Source organism: Pteropus alecto, unplaced genomic scaffold, assembly GCF_000325575.1.
Source record: "Pteropus alecto unplaced genomic scaffold, ASM32557v1 scaffold75, whole genome shotgun sequence".
Classification (NCBI taxonomy): domain Eukaryota; kingdom Metazoa; phylum Chordata; class Mammalia; order Chiroptera; family Pteropodidae; genus Pteropus; species Pteropus alecto.
In genome coordinates, this window is record NW_006440638.1 from 21234436 (window position 1) to 21248441 (window position 14006).

General features: G+C 34.4%; 1 protein-coding gene and 1 pseudogene across 1 annotated transcript in view; both read left to right on the forward strand.

The window, feature by feature from the left end:
• Positions 1-14006, forward strand: part of DNAH12 (dynein axonemal heavy chain 12) — a 200616-nt gene that overhangs the window by 57031 nt on the left and 129579 nt on the right.
• Positions 6269-7647, forward strand: LOC102897844 (annotated as a pseudogene).

A 14006-nucleotide genomic window follows, 5' to 3' on the forward strand; every position in this document is an offset into this window, starting at 1 on the left:
TTTTAGGTGAGCTGACCCCTTTCAGTATTTCCTGTAGTGCAGGCCTCATAGTGGAGAATTCCCTCAATTTTTGTATGTCTGGAAAGGTCTTGATTTCTTTATATCTAAAGGAGAGCTTAGCTGGATACATTTTTCTAGGCTGGTAGTTCTTTTCACTTAATAGTTTAAATATTTGGTTCCATTCCTTTCTGGCTTGTAAGGTCTGTCCTAAGAAGTCTGATGATAATCTAATGGGTTTTCCTTTATACGTTACTGTTTTCTTTTCCCTGGCTGCCCTGCGAATTCTATCTTTGTTATTGACTTTTGATAATTTTAATACAATGTGTCTTGGTGAAGGCCTTTTTGGGTTGAGATAATTGGGTGTTCTGTTGACTTCTTGAATTCCAAGCTCCATCTCATTCCTTAGATTTGGGAAATTCTCATCAACTATTTGTCTGAAAATGCTTTCTAATCCCTGCTCCTTTTCCTCCCCTTCGAGAATTCCCATTATTCTTAGGTTTCCTCTCCTGATAATATCAGCTAGTTCTTATGTTTCTCTTTCATTATTTTTTATTCTTCAGTCTCTCTCTTTTTCATTCTGGATTTCTAGATTTCTGTCTTCGATATCACTTATCCTTTCCTCCATTTTGTTGACTCTGTTTCCCAAGCTTGCAATTTCATTCTTCATCTCCAGAACTTCTATTTGGTTCTTTTTTATGGTTTCAATCTCCTTGATAAAAAACTCCTGCTGATCTAGTTTTTCAACTCCTGGAATTGTCGACATGAATTATTTTGGATCTCATTGAGTTTTTTCAGAAATGCCATTCTGAATTCTCTGTCATTTAAGTTGCATATTTCTATGTCTATAAGCTTATTTTCTGGAGATTTTTCTCTTTCTTCCTGAGCTGCCTTGTCATCTTGATTGTTCGTGGTGTTTAGTGGACTATTTCTCTGCCTGGGCATTAATGGAAGTGTATTTTGCTTCCTCTTCCCGCCACCCCACACCTGAAAGAAGTATTATATAAAGGTCTCTTTTTAGTCTGTTACTAAGGTGTTTTTCTTTTGTTTTCCAGTTGGTGGCATCTAAGCCTCTTGGATCCCTGCTTTGAGCCTTAATAATGCCTTTTTTTCCTTATAAGTATTCAATCCTGATTGCTAATCTCAGTCTCAGTCCCTGTCAGTGTTAGTGACAGTTTCAGTATTGTTTGCTCAATTTCCCCTGGGGCTCTGAGGTGTTTGGTCTTGGAGGATATGGGGGAGGGTGCCCTCTGTATTGGAGGATAAGTGTTGTTGTGGCTCAGCCTTGCATTTTGCAACTGTATTATTCAGCTGTTGCTTCTCTGCCTTCCCACCTTTGCTTTTTGCCCTGATCCCTGGGCACTGCCAATGCATGGAGCTCACAGCTCTCTCAGGCAGGGCTGTTCAGGGGATGCACCAGACACCTTCTCCCCTCCCCTTCTTCCTGCAGGGAGCTTCAACTGTGAGAGGCAGCTTCTTTGTTGCTCCCAGTCTACTGCCTTACTCTCACCATTCTGACCTCTGGTAGCTCTTATGTGCAGATCACTTGCTTAGATGTGCTTGTGTGAAGGTTGGGTATTATTTGTTTAGATTTAGATGTTTTGCTTATTGTTATTTCAAGGGCAAAGATCTGGGGACATCTCTCACTTTGCCATGCTTCTGACATCACTCCTCTTCAGAAGTTAAAAAAATTTTTTTAGTATAGTTGACATACAATATTAGTTTCAGATATACAACATAGTGATTCTGTATTTATATATTTTACACTGTGATCGCCATAATAAGTCTATTAACCATCTGTCACTGTACAAAGCTGTTACAATATTGTTGACTCTATTCTTGTGCTGTACATTATATCCTTATGACTTATTTATTTTATAACTGGAAGTTTGTACCTCTTATTCCTCTTCGCCTTTTCACCTATTCTCTCATGCCCCTCATCTCTGGAAACATCAATTTGTTTTATGTGTCTATGAATCTGTTTCTGTTTTGTTTTGTATGTAAGTGTGTTTTGTTTTTTAGATTTCACATATAAGTGAAATCATTATTGTATTTGTCTTTCTCTGTCTGACTTATTTCACTTAGCATAATACCCACTAAATCCATCCATGTTGTTACAGATGGCAAAATTTCATTCTTTTTTATGGCTGAATAATATTCCATTGTATATATATACCACTTCTTCTCTATCTAGTCATCTATTGCTTCCATATCTTTCTTATTGTAAATAATGCTGCAATGAACATAGGATGCAAATACATTTTTGAATTAGTGTTTTCATTTTTTTCAGGTAGATACCCAGAAGTGGAATTGCTGGGTCATATGATGGTTCTATTTTTAATTTTTGAGGAACCTCCATACTTTTTTCAATAGTGGCTGTACTAGTTTACAGTCCTACCAACAGTGCATGAGGATTGCCACTTCTCCATTTCCTCACCAATTGTTGATTGATTGATGATAGCCATTTTGACAGGTGTGTTGTGATAGCTCATTATAGTTTTAATTTGCATTTATTGGATAATTACTGATGTTGAGCATCTTTTCATATGTCTGTTGGCTACCTCTATTTCTTCTTTGGAGAAATGCCTATTCAGGTCCTCTGCCCATTTTTGATCAGATTGTTTTTTTGATATTGAACTTATGAGTTCTTTAAATATTTTAGACATTAATCCCTTATCAGATATGCCATTTGCAAATATCTTCTCCCATTCAGTAGATTGTCTTATCATTTTGTTGATATGTTTCCTTTGCTGTGCAAAAACTCTTTAGTTTGATGTAGTACCATTTGTTTATTTTTGCTTTTGTCACCCTTGCCCAGGGAGACATATCCAAAAAAATATTGCTAAAACTGGTGTCAAAGAGTTCACTGCCTATGTTTTCTTCTAAGAATTTTATGGTTTCAGGTCTTACATTTAAGTCTTTAATCTATTTTGAGTTTATTTTTGTATGTGGTAGAAGAAAGTGGTCTAGATTAATTTTTTTGCATATATCTATCCAGTTTTCCCACTACCATTTATTGAAGAGACTATCATTTCCCCATTGTATATTCTTGTTGCCTCCCTCATTGTAGGTTAATTGACCACACAAAAAAAGATTTATTCTGGGCTCTCTATGCTGTTCTATTATCTATGTGTCTGTGTTTGTGACAGTACCATTCAGTTTTGATTATTATAGCTTTGTAGTATAATTTGAAATTAGGAAGCATGATGCCTCCAACTTTGTTTTTTCTTTCTTTTTTTAAAAATAAATTTATTTATTTAAATTAGTTTCAAGTATACAGTACATTCGTTAGATATCTATAATGTTCATAAAATGATCCCTCCAATTGCTCCCTCCCCTGGCTCTCCACTTTGTTTTTTTCAAGTATACAGTACATTCATTAGACATCTATAATGTTCATAAAATGATCCCTCCAATTGCTCCCTCCCCTGGCTCTCCACTTTGTTTTTTTTTTTTCTCAAGTTTGCTTTGGCAATTTTGGGTCTTCGTGATTTCATATAAGTTTTAGGATTATTTGTTCTAATTTTGTGAAAAATGCCATTGGTATTTTGATAGGGATTGCATTAAAAATGTAGATTGCTTTGGGTGATATAGACATTTTAATAGTATCCTTTCATTCCATTTATTGTTGTCATTTTTTATTTCTTGCATCAATGTCTTACAATTTTCAGAATACAGGTCTTTTACTTCCTTGGTTAAATTTATTGTTAGGTATTTTATTCTTCTTGATGTAATTGTAAATGAGATTGTTTCCTTAATTTCTCTTTATGATAGTTTGTTATTAGTATGTAGAAATGCAACAGATCTGAATATTAATTTAATATCCTGAAACTTTAGTGAATTCATTTATTCTAATAGTTTTTTGGTAGAATCTTTAAGGTTTTCTACATATAGTTTCATATTATCTGCAAATAGCGACAGTTTTGATTTTTCCTTTCCAATTTGAATGGCTTTTATTTCTTTTTCTTGTTTGATTACTGTGGCTAAGACACCAATACTGTGTTGAATAAAGGTGGTGAAAGTGGTCGTCCACGTTGTATTTCTAATCATAGTGGAAAAGCTTTCAGCTTTTCACCATTGAGTATAAAGTTAGCTCTGGGTTTGTCATATATTATGTTGAGGTATGTTTCCTCTATACCCACTTTATTGAAAGATTTTATTATAAATAGATGTTGAATTTTGTCAGATTTTTTTTGCATCTATTGATATAATCATACAGTTTTAATCCTTGCTTTTGTTAATGCAGTATATCACATTGATTGATGCGTGGATATTGAACCATTCTTGCATCCCTGGGACAAATCCCCTTTGATAGTGCTGTATGATCTTTTAAATGTATTGCTGAATTCAGTTTGCTAATATTTTGTTGAGAGTTTTGCATCTATATTCATCAGAGATATTGGCCTGTAATTTTCTTTTCTTGTAGTGTAGTTGTCTGGTTTTGGTATCAGGGTAATGCTGGCTTTGTTGAATTAGTTCGGAAGCCTTTCTTCCTCTTGAATTTTTGAAATAGTTTGGGAAGGATAAGAATTATTTTTTCTTTAGGCGTTTATTAGAATTCACTTGTGAAGCCATCTGGTCCTATAAATAATTTTCATTAACATTTGTTATAGAATCAAAAAGTTGGGGAACCAGTGCCCTATAATATTGTGCTGGAAACAAAGTTGGTATTGAGTAATGTTGGTTGATTGCTTTCATTCCTGAAAAAAAAATTGTGACATACTTAGAATTTTATCATTAGTTTACAGTTTTTCCTTTGTTATTGGTTTACTTTTGTAAAATTCACATTCATAAAACTCAAACTTTAAAATGCACAGTTTAGTGGTTTCTTAGTATACTCACAGTTGTGCAGCCATCACCACTATCTAAGTTTAGAACATCTTCATCACTCCAAAAAGTAACCATTAGCTATCACTCTCCATCTTCTTCTCCTCCCAGATGATGGCAGCTATGAATTTATCTATGAATTTGTCTATTCCAGACATTTTATATGAATGAAATCATATAGTATGTGGCCTTTGTGACTGAATTCTTTCACTTAGCATATGTTTTCAAGGTTCATCCATGTTGTAACATGTTATCCATTCATCACTTAATGGACATTTATGTTGTTTCTACTTTTTAGCTATTCTGAATAATTCTACTGTGGATATTCATGTACAAGTTTTTGTGTGGACATACATTTCACTTCTCTTGATATATACCTAGGAGTAGAATTTCAGGGTCCTAGTCATTCCGTATTTAACTTTTTGAAGAACTTCCAGACTGTTTTCTGAAGCTGCACTATCATAGATGTCCACCAGAAATGCATGGGGTTTCTAATTTGTCCATATCCCTTGTCAATACTTGTAATTGTCCATCTTTTTGATTATAGCCATTCTGGTGGGTATGAAATGGTATCTTATTATGGTTACTTGATGACTAATGATGTTGAGCATCTTTTCATGTGCTTATCAGCCATTTGTATGCTTTCTTTGGAGAAATATCTATTCAGATCCTGTGCCCATTTTTAAATTGAATTATTTGTCTTATTATTCAATTGTTGAAATTCTTTATATATTCTAGGTACAAGTTCCTTATTAGATGATTTACAAAATTTTTTACCATTTATTCTATGGATTGTCTTTTAATTTTTCGATGGTGTTTTTTGAAGCACAAAGTTTTTAATTTTAGTGTCTCACTTATCTAATTTTTCATTTGTTATGCATTTTGCGTCGTATCTAAAAACTATTGCCCAATTCAAGATTATTTACACATATGTTTTCTTCTAAGAATTTTATACTCTTAATTCTTACATTTAGGTCTTTGATCTGTTTTGATTTAATTTTTTTAATGTAATATGAGGTAGGGGTAGGATATGTGGAGATCCAGTTGTCCCAACACCATTTATTAAAAAAACTATTTATTCTTTCTCCATTGAATTGCCTTGGTACTTTTGTTGAAAATCAGTTGACTGTAAATGTGAAGGTTTACTCCTGGGTTCTCAGTTCTATTCCATTGATCTGTATGTCTGTCTTTATGTCAGTGCCATCCTGTCTCAATTACTATGGCTTTGTAATATGTTTTAAAATTGGAAAATGTGAACTTAATGCCAACTTTATTCCTCTTTTCCAAGATTATTTTGGCTATTCTGAATTCTTTGAACTTTCATATGAATTTTATGATCAGCTCGTCAGTTTGTACAAAAAAAAAAAAGGAGCTGGGGGATGGTAGAGGTCATGTCGTGTCACTGTAATGGTGAGGGAAGAATAGTTGGTAAAGGGATACAGAAATGCAGAGCACTAGAACCTTTAACTTGTAGAAGCAAAACCATACTCCAAGGAAACAGCATCAATATCACCAGCAACAGCCACAGCAGCAACCATTGCCTCTGCCAATACCTGCAAATGGACAACAGGATCCAGCAGCCAAAATGAGGGCTTGATTGTTGACCTGAAGAATTTTAGGAAACCGGTATAGCAGATGTTCACCTAATGCAGCTATCTCTTTGTGTACAAGCTCCCTCCTGACAAAACTGAGAAGGAAATGAAGAAACTATTTGAGAAATATGGGGAGGCAGACTGAGCCTTCATTCATAAGGACAAGGATTTCAGTTTTACTTGCTTGGAAACATGAACCCTTGCAGAGATTGCCAAAGTGAAGCTGGACACCATGCCACTCTGTGGAAAGCAGCTACATGTGCACTTGGCTTGCCAAAGTGCTTCTCTTATGCTCTAGAGCCTTCTTCAATGTATGTTTAATAAAATGCTGGAGGAAGCTTTTTCTGTGTTTGGCCAGCTGGTGAGGACTGTAGTCATTGTAGATGATTGATGAAGGCCCTCAGAAAAAGACATTGTTGAGTTCTTGGGGGAGTGAGCTGCTTAGAAAGCCCTAGACAGATACAGTGAAGGCTCTGGCCTGATAACCACATTTCCTTGGCCTGTGAAGCCGATGGACCAGTTATATGATGAAGAGTTACTTCCAAGAAGCTGGTTAGTATAAAGAACTAGTAATTTCACAGGGAACAAGAGCAGACACCCAGATTTGCACAGCCTTGTGCCTTTGAGTATGAGTATATCACACTGGAAGGCACTCATTGAGATGGAGAAGCAGCAGCAGGATCAAGTAGAACCCACATCAAGGAAAGTCATGAGAAACTGGAGATGGAAGCGGAGGCTGCCCACTATGAGCACTGGGTCATGCTAATTAGGTAGGATTTGATGAGCCTTCAAGAACTTCAGAGGATGGTAGAGCTGTACAACTAAGACATGCAAAAACAGAAGCAACTGGAGCTCAGACAAGAAGAGGAGCATAGGTGCCATGAAGAAGAGATGTAGTGGCAACAGGAAAAAATGATGCAATGATAGCAGGAAAGAGTCAAGGAAACTTTCTCTGATGTGACAGGTATGAATGGGTCAGATGACTGTGGGAGGTGCTATAGGCATAAAGAACAAAAGCACCATGCTACCCATTCCTGTGCCAGCTGGTACCCCAGCTCCATCAGGATCTGCCACTATGATGCTAGATGTAATCTGGGGGTTGATCTTGCCAATAGCTGAATGCTTTGGCCACACTGCTGCAATGGAAGGAATTAGGGCAATTGATGGAACCCCTGCTGCATTCAACCGTGCAGCCCCTGGAGCTGAATTTGTTCCAACCAGACGCCACTGATACTAATAAAATTACAGTGTCTAGTTTCCAAAAATTCTAAAAGAAGGACCTTTTTTTGAACTAATCAGAATTCTATACTGGGAAAGTGTTAGAGAATCCTCCCAATAATTAGGTCTTGCCTGTCTGTACGGAGTATGCTGGAGGCAGAAGGCAATGGGAGAGGTGGTATTTAACAGATCAGTTCTGTGTAGTATAGTGTTACTAATCAAATCTGTGTGATATATTCTTGAAGTCTCCTGTGATTGTTGAGGGCCTGGGGGGAACCACGGCATTAGTGGATCCAGTTAGAGCCCCATTAATCTTGATCATTCTTTGTCCATCTTTTTCTGTTCGCTTTCTCAATTTTATACTGCTCAAACCCATAGACACTGCCACATCTACCACAAGAATCAAACATCTCCTAATGACCTTAGCCTCATTGTTTCATTAACTCCCAGGTATGAATTCAAGCAAATGTCTACAGAGGTCACAGACAACATACATAAGGTTCTGTTGTATTGTTAGTCAAAATGATTTCTGATACTTAACATGACCAATACCATCTTATGAAGCAAACTAACCTCCAGTTCACCCAGGGAGGGGTGGGCCTGTATCATCTGAAAGGAATGTTCTTGCATAGATAAATGGAACCATTAAACTGTTTACTGCTTTGGATTATACAGCTCTTAACAAGCATATGCCACAGGGCTATAAGCTACCTGTGTTAGCCCTAGGCTACAAACCACCTGTGTTAGCCCATGCCACTTGGCTATGTATAACAAGCCCCATGCCCTTTGAGTGCAGAGATCTACCATCTTGCTATTACTTTTGTCCATAAGATCCCTTAATAAACTCTTGATGTAATTCTGGAGTTGTCAGCCTTTTTCTTGGGTAAGGACAACCCAGGAATGGCCCTTTTGTGTCTATGATGTTGCTGTTCACAGCTTTTCTTGATAAGACTAGTACAATCTTGGGAACAAGGTTGCTATATGGTGAAGATCTGACAGTAGCTCTTAGCTGTGTTTATATTAGGTAGTTATGCTGTGCATTTTTTTACTGGTGTACCATGTTTTATTTGTCTCTGATACCTTTGGAGTTTTTCTGAGAAATGGAGCAGTAATGGAGAATCAATTTATTAAAATACATTTTAAACTTTTTTTTTTAAAGCTGGGATTTCGATAGGGATTGCATTGAATCTGTAAATTGATTTGAGAAGTATTGCCATCTTAACAATATTAATTTTTCTCATATATGAACATGGGGTGTCTTTCCACTTATTTAGGTTTTCTTTAATTTCTTCTAACAATTATTTGTAATTTTCAGTGTACAAGTCTTATACTTCTTTTATTAAATTTACTCCTATTTTATATTTCTTGAGGCTGTTGTATGTGGGATTGTTTTTCCCTTTCAATTTTGGATTGCTTATTGCTAGTTTATAGAAATACAGTTGATTTTTGTAAAAGATATTGTATCCTGCAACCTTGCTGAACTCATTTATTCTGACGATTTTTAAATGAATTTCTTAGGATTTTCTTATATATCTTAGGATATGTACAAGATCATGTCATCTGAAAATAGAGATAGTTTTACTTCTTCCTTTCCAATTTAAATGCCTTTTATTTATTTTTTTCCATTTTTTAATTGGCTTGGATAGTGACATTAGCTGGAATCTTCTAGCTCAGTGTTTTAACTGTCCAGATCACACAAATTGACTATTGACCCTAAGGGAAAAGAACACAGCATGGTAAGACAAACAGGCTATGGACAACTGGTTGTAATACAAGGTGTAATGAAGAAATTCTTAGGTAGAGGACAGCAGTATCTTGTGAGAGAATAGGACATGGAGCAGTTAATCTTGTCCTTTGAAGAACAGATAAGGCTTTACTAAGAAGATGACCAGAGTAGAAGTGCAATTTTGATGGGCTTTGAGTTGGATTGGGAAGAGGAAAAGATAAGTATCCTTTTATAAATAAATTAATTAATTTTTATTAAATTTATTGGGGTGACATTGGCTAATATTATTATATAGGTTTCAAGTGCATAATTATATAATACATCATCTGTATATTGCATGTGTGTTCACCACCCAAAGTCAAATTTTCTGTCCCATATATTTGACTCCCTTTACCCCTATCTACCTCTCTCCTTTCTCTCTGGTAACCACTAAACTGTTGTCTGTGTCTATGAGTTTTGTTTTTTTGTCTTGTTAATTTGTTGCTTTCAGTTTTATATCCCACGTATGAGTGAAATTATATGGATCTCAACTTTTTCCATTTTTTAAATTTTTATTTTATTATTAGTTTCAAGTATACAGTACATTGGTTAGACATTTATATAGTTTATGAAATGATCCCCCTGATGAATTCCTTAGGAATTCTTTCTCTCCTTTGGCTCTACACCTAGTCATTACATTCACGCTGATTGCATTCCCTATGCCATACTCCTCATCCCTGTGACCATCTATCAACTACTAATTTGTACTACTTTAACCCTTCACCCCTTTCTTCCTTGCCCCCCACCCCCAACCACCCTCTACTCTAGCTGTCATCAGATTGTCCTCTGTATTTGTGAGTCTGTTTTTGATTACTTTTGTTCTTTTTGTTCCTTACATTCTGCGTATAAATGAAATCATATAGTATTTATCATTCTCTGTCTGACTTATTTCACTCAGCATAGTAACCTCTAGGTCCCTTTACATTGTTGCGAATGGTAGTATTTCACTTTTTTAATGGTGGAGTAATATTCTGTTGTATATATGAACCATAACTTCTTTATCCAGTTGTCTGTTGATGGGCATTTAGGTTGCTTCCATATCTTGGATATTGTAAATTGTGCTGCTATGAACAAAGGGTTAATGGATCTTTATGAATTATTGTCTTTAGATAAATACCCCGAAGTGCAATTGCTGCGTCAAAAGCTATATCCATTTTAAAGTTTTTGAGAAACCTCCAAACTGTTTTCCATAGCAGCTGTACCAATTTGTAATTCTACCCACAGTGTATGAAAGTTCCTTTTTCTTTACATCCTCGTCAACACTTGTTTTTTGATTTATTGATGATAGCCATTCTGACAGGTGTGAAGTGATACCTCATTGTGGTTTTAATTTGCATTTCTCTGATGTTTATTGATGTTGAGCATCTTTTCTTAGATTTATTGGCCATCTGTATTTCCTCTTTGGAGTATTATCTGTTCAAGTCTTCTGCCCATTTTTTTTTTTTTTGTTTAATTTATTGTTGTTGAGTTGTATAAGTTCTTCATATGTTTTGATTATAAATCCCTTATCGGAGGTGTTGTTTGCAATTATCTTCTTCCATTCAGTCATGGTTGCTTTTTGTTTTGTTGATGGTTTCTTTTGCTGTGCAGAAGCTTTTTAGTTTGATATAGTCTCATTTTATTTTTGCTTTTATTTCCTTTGCCTTTGAAGTCAAATTCATGATATCCTCTCTAATCCAAGATCCATGAGTTTAGTACCTATGTTTTCTTTATGCAAGTTTTATTGTTTAAGGTCTTATGTTCAGGTTTTTGATACATTTTGAGTTAATTTTGATGTATGGTGATAGGTAGCAGTCTATTTGGTTCCATTGTTCAATGTATCTGTTTTTATGTCAGTACCATGCTGTTTTGATTATTGTAAGCTTATAGTATAGTTTGATATCAGGTCATGTGATACCTCCAACTTTGTTCTTTCTTAAGACTGCTGTGGCTATTCAGGGTCTTTCATAGTTCCATATAAATTTTAGAATTATCTGTTCTAGTTCTCTGAAAAATGTCATTGGTATTTTGATAGGGATTGCACTGAATCTATAGATTTCTTTGGGTAATATGGCCATTTTAATGATGTTGATTCTTCCTACCCATGAGCATGGTATATGCTTTCACTTATTTGTATCTTCTTCAATTTATTTTTGTAATGACATAATTTTCTGAGAACAAAAATCTTTTACCTCCTTGGTTAATTTGATTCCCAGGTATTTTATTGGTTTGATGCATTGTAAATAGGATAGTTTTCTTAATTTCTTTTCTGAAAATTCATCATTAGTGTATAAAAATGCCGCTGACTTCTGAATATTAATTTTGTATCCTGCTATTTTACTGAATTCATTGATCAGTTCTAAGAGGTTTTTGATGGAATCATTAGGATTTTCTATATATAGTATCATGTCATCGGCAAATAATGAGAGTTTTTACTTCTTTCTTTCTAATTTGGATACCTTTTATTTCTTTTCTTGTCTTATTGCTGTGGCTAAGACTTTGAATACAATGTTGAAAAGGAGTGGCGAAAGTGGGCATCCTTATCTTGTCCTTGATCTTAAGGAAAAAGCTTTTAGCCTTTCCCCATTGAGTATGATATTAGCCGTAGGTTTGTCATATATTCTGCCTATTTTTCTTAGCCTGGTAATCTCAAGATAAAGAAAGCATTCTTTATCTTTCTTTCTTAACACATTTTATTATCTAATACTTGAAAGATATATTATGTAAATTATAAAGTGTAACAAGAAAATGAATGCCCAAGAACCCTTTTCTCTACTTTAAAATTAGAAGATTATTGATACTATTACTTCTCTCTGTATATTCCTTCTCTGTTTTATCTCCATAATCTCCCTTAAAGATAAGTGTATCTTGAATTCTTTGTGATTCTCTTGCTTTTTTTGTTTTATCAATTTGTATGTGAAAATTTATTTTAAAAATATATCATCTATATGTAGTATTCTGTGACTAGATTTTTTTAAATCAACATTGTTTTTTAAGACTCATCCACATTCTCGGTCGTAACTGTATTTCCTTTATGTTTACTGCTATATATTATTGCTTAATTACCTAATTTATTGATTTTCCTACTCATGATCTGTGGACAAAAATCCCTGCCCTCATAGTACTTACATTCTACTTACATTTCACATTTCTTCTGTGAAATTTCTATTTATGCCCTTTTACTCTTTCTTTGGTCATTGTTTTGGTGGTTGTTTCTTTGTGTTGTTTTTATTGTTAATTTATGGATTTTTTAAATCATATATCTGGGTACTAACCCTTTGTCTCTTATATAATAATGAATCTATCAGTGCATGGTATCCATCTCTATTTATTTAGATTGTCTTTAACATCTTTTAATAAAGTTATATAGTTTCTCCAGAATAGTTTTGCACAGCTTTAATTTGATTTATCCCTAGGTACTTTATTTTGTTGTTGTTGCATTTGTAAATTGATCTTTTTGTTAATTATATTTTCTGTCTGAGGCTGGTATATGGAAATCGTATTTAATTTCTTTATGTTATTTTAATATCTAGCCACTGTACATAGACAATAATCTGTGAATGATGTCAGTTTTTTCTTAATTTTTATTCTCCATATCTTTTATTTATTTATTTTAATTACTTCACTGGCTGAGACACTCAATACAGTGTTGATTAGAAGTAGTAAAAGTGGATATGTTTATCATGTTCCTGATTTTAAAAAAAGTGTTCTAATGTCAGTATTAAGAATGATGAATTTAGTGTTTTTGTTGAATATCTAATTTTTATTTCCAAGCAAAAGTTAACACTTCAGCATTTTGGTACAGGCTTTTCCTCCATTCATGTAATGTGTGTGCTTATAATTATATATTATGTTATGTTATACTATATATTTCTACATATAACATATATAACAACTTTGTATTTCTATAATAATGCAACCTTTTATTTTTACTTTTTAACTCAGCTTTATTGAAATATAATAGACAATTAGTTGATCGTATTTACATTGTTCAGTTCAAAAAGTTTTTTTCAATTGTAGTTGTCATACAATAATATACCAGTTTCAGATGTGCAGCATAGTGATCAGAAATCCACATAGCTCTCAAAGTGATCATCCCACTAAATCTAGTACCCTTCTTCCCCCTTACATATTTATTACAACTTATAACCATCTTCCCCATGCTACACTCTACATCTCCATGTCTATTCTGCAACTATCCATTTGTACCTCTTAATCCCTTTGCTTTTTTTCACCATCCTCCTCAATCCTCCTCCCATCTAGTAGTCCTCAAAAGATTCTCTGTATCTATGAGTTTATTTCTGCTTTTGATGTTGTCGTTGTTGATTTTGTTTTTTAGATTCCACATGTACGTGAAATCATGTGATATTTGTCTTTCTCTATCCGACCTGTTTCATTCAGCACAATACCTCTAGGTCCATCAAGGCAATATTTTTTCCATCCCCTTCCTTTTAGTCTGTGTGTGTCTTTTAATCTGAAGTGAGTCTCTTGTAGACAGCATATGTAGGGGTCTTGTTTCTTTATTCATTCAGCCCCCCTAGCCTTTGGTAGAGCACTTAATTCTTTTTCATTTAAAGTACTTGTTGATAGATATGTACTTATTGCCATTCTTTATTCCTATTTTTGCT